The sequence below is a fragment of the Bison bison genome, unplaced genomic scaffold, assembly GCF_000754665.1.
Source record: "Bison bison bison isolate TAMUID 2011002044 unplaced genomic scaffold, Bison_UMD1.0 scf7180017864157, whole genome shotgun sequence".
In the NCBI taxonomy this organism is placed as follows: domain Eukaryota; kingdom Metazoa; phylum Chordata; class Mammalia; order Artiodactyla; family Bovidae; genus Bison; species Bison bison.
Window position 1 is genome coordinate 86,151 of NW_011494729.1, and position 3,581 is coordinate 89,731.

Sequence of the window (3,581 nt, forward strand, 5' to 3'; positions counted from 1 at the left end):
AGTTCCTCTTCACTTTCTGCCATAAGGGTGGTGTCATCTGCATATCTGAGGTTATTGAGATTTCTCTCAGCAATCTTGATTCCAGCTTGTGTTTCTTCCAGTCCAGCATTTCTCATGATATACTCTGCATATAAGTTAAATAAACAGGGTGACAATATACAGCCTTGACGTACTCCTTTTCCTATTTGGACCCAGTCTGTTGTTCCATGTCCAGTTCTAACTGTTGCTTCCTGACCTGCATACAGATTTCTCAAGAGGCAGATCAGGTGGTCTGGTATTCCCATCTCTTTCAGAATTTTCCACAGTTTATTGTGATCCACACAGTCAAAGGCTTTGGCATAGTCAATAAAGCAGAAATAGATGTTTTTCTGGAACTCTCTTGCTTTTTCCATGACCCAGCAGATGTTGGCAATTTGATCTCTGGTTCCTCTGCCTTTTCTAAAATCAGCTTGAACATCAGGAAGTTCACGGTTCACATATTGCTGAAGCCTGGCTTGGAGAATTTTGAGCTTTACTTTACTAGCTTGTGAGATGAGTGCAATTGTGCAGTAGTTTGAGCATTCTTTGGCATTGCCTTTCTTTGGGATTGGAATGAAAACTGACCTTTTCCAGCCTTGTGGCCACTGCTGGGTTTTCCAAATTTGCTGGCATATTGAGTGCAGCACTTTCACAACATCATCTTTCAGGATTTGAAATAGCTCAACTGGAATTCCATCACCTCCACTAGCTTTGTTCGTAGTGATGCTTTCTAAGGCCCACTTGACTTCACATTCCAGGATGTCTGGCTCTAGTTAATAATTAATTCTCTTCCAGAGATAAAAGTTATTAATATAGGTACAGGTGGTATTACTTTCCTCAGTTTCTCAAAATTTCAAGTGTATGAGAGCATATAATATTGCCTTTGGCAACTTCTAAATTCAAGCAGGAGAGGGAGGTGGATATGACTAGCAGGTAGCCTGTATGACAGCAAACTCTCTGAATGAGGAGTCCAGAGGCTTGGGTTCTAGTCTCAATTCTGACATAAAATAATTGTGAGACTTTATCTACTAAAGCCTACTGGGTATTGGCTTCTTCAGCTGAAAAATGAGAGAGTTGGGCCAGGCCATCTGTAAATTTCCTCACAACTCTACGTTCAAAATTACGCAAAATAATATGGAAAATAGTAATGGGATGAAAAAATTACAAACTTTAAAATTATATCAGAATTACAACAAGAGCATATATGCAAATAATTGACAACAGGCACGTGAAGAGATGTTTATGTTTTGTGTTCACAGCAGCATTATTCACAAGAGCCAAAATATGGAAGAAACCCAAGTGTCCATTGATAAATGAAAAGATAAACAAAATGTAGTCTGTCATCTCTGCTGTAACAAGACGCTGGATTTTTTTTAAGCTTTTAATTTTATATTGGAGTGTAGTCGATTAGCAACAACACTGTGACCGTCTCAGGTGAACGGCGAAGGGACTCAGCCACACACATGTACCCATTCCCCCTCAGACTCCGCTCCTGTCCAGGCTGCCACAAACACTGGGCAGAGTTCCCTGGAGGGAATTCTGACCCATGCTACCCCATGGATGAACCTTGAGGACGTAACGCTAAGTGAAACAGTCCAGTCACAAAAGGACAAATACTATATGTTTCCACTTACTTGAGGTCCCTGGTGTTGTCAGCTTCATAGAGACAGAAATTAAAATGGTGGTTGTCAGGGGCTGGAGGGAGGGAGAGTGGAGAGTGTTTAATAGGTATGAAAAAGTTTCTGAGATTAGTTGCATGACGATGAACTGTACACACTTAAAAGTGGTTAAAATGATGCCTTTTATGTTATGTGTATTTTGCCACAGTTAAAAAAGTTATAACAGAAGAAACATGAAGGAATTTTGCAGGAGTTTGGCAGTAATCTTGATTCCTCAAATAGTCCTGAGTAGGTGATCGTAGGGTTTATTTCATAATAAAACCATGAGTGTAAATGAACACCCTGGGGGTTTCCAGTGAGGTTTTTAGGAGACACTATTTATAACTGATGACTAAATATGGTATTCTGAATTTTTTGACATTGTATTATAGGCATGCTGAGGTGAGCTTGAAGACTAAAATAAACTATACTAAAGCCTGTATTCAAAGACAAGCCAAAGTAAAAGATATATACCTGCCTGTGAATGTTGAGCTGTGGGCTGCCCACACCTGCTGCCCTCAGCCTTTCTCTGAGCGCTCAGGGGCGGGTGTTTCACTCACCCTTGCCTCTGCTCACGATCCCCTAGGGCCCGGGGCGCCAGGCGCCTTCTGAGATAACAGCAGCGGGGGAAGAAGTTCTGAACATCTGACTGTGCCATCCCATCCCTCCAGTGAACTCCTGAGTCATCTCTGCTATAACAAGATGCTGGATTTTTAAAAAGATTTTAATTTTATATTGGAGTATAGTTGATTAACAAACAACACTGTGACCATCTCAGGTGAACAGCAAAGGGACTCAACCATACACATACATGTACCCATCCTCCCTCAAACTCCGCTCCTGTCCAGGCTGCCACAAAACACTGAGCAGAGTTCCCTGTGCTTTATGGTAATACCTTGTTGGTTATCCATTTTATTTATTTATTTATTTTCTTTTCAGTTCCCATTTATTTTTGGCTCTTGGGGCAATGTCATCTTTTCAATATGAAAAAAAGCAGTAAGTTCAACACAATAGAAATCTGAAGTGTAGAATAGGACAAAATCAAGAAGTGGGGAAGCAGTAGCAGGAGAGATGAGATGTTTGCCAAAAGATGGAAGGTGTTCTGTCCCCTGTCTGGGGAATGACGTTTAGGTGGCAGCACATACCTTTCCATATAAGTACAGAAGGGGTTGATATGTATCATTTTTTTTGATAAGAAAAGATGGGGTGGGGAGGGGCTTTCTGGAGACTTAGAGACCAAGGCTATCTCTTGCTTCTCTTGACCCCCTTTCTCAAACAGGAGAAAGGAGGGAATTCAACGTTATTATGAAGGAGATAAAGTGGAAGAGGAAGGGATTCCCACTTGATAGGGTGGGGGCCAGAAACTTGCAAAGGTAATAGCTTAGGACAGAACTTGGAAGGAGACTGAAAATGAAGATAATACTGTCAACACCTCTGCACAAGCTGAGAGGACCGGGGAGATACCTGGCACCTAGGACTTCAGTACCCTGGATGCCCCTCTCCAAACCCAACCCTTTCTGGTAGGGACTTCTACTCGCTCAGTTTCCTTCCCCTGGGCCAGCACACTGGCCTAGGATGGCAGTCACCAATCCAGGTTTTCAGCACACGGTTCTAAATGAGATTTGAGGAAACCCAGCCATTTGGAGAGCTATCTCGAAAACAGAGAGGGAAATGTTAACTGGACAGATGGGAGGAGTGGGCACCAGAAGGAAAATGACAGGGTTACCCAGAATGCAGAAAATCTAGGCTCCCCAAAAGTGGAAAGAGAGAAGAGACATTCAACAAACAACAAATATTTATTGGGCGCCTATTATGTGCCAGGCACTGTTCTAGAATCCCCCCAAAAAAGAAAAACAAGATAGATGCAGAAAATGCAAATTCTGAGGGAGAGGAAAGGGGTCGTTG

At 42.2% G+C, this 3,581-nt stretch overlaps 1 pseudogene; it reads right to left on the reverse strand.

Annotated features, from left to right (window-relative positions):
- Positions 1–3,581, reverse strand: part of LOC104989479 — a 6,911-nt pseudogene that overhangs the window by 1,645 nt on the left and 1,685 nt on the right.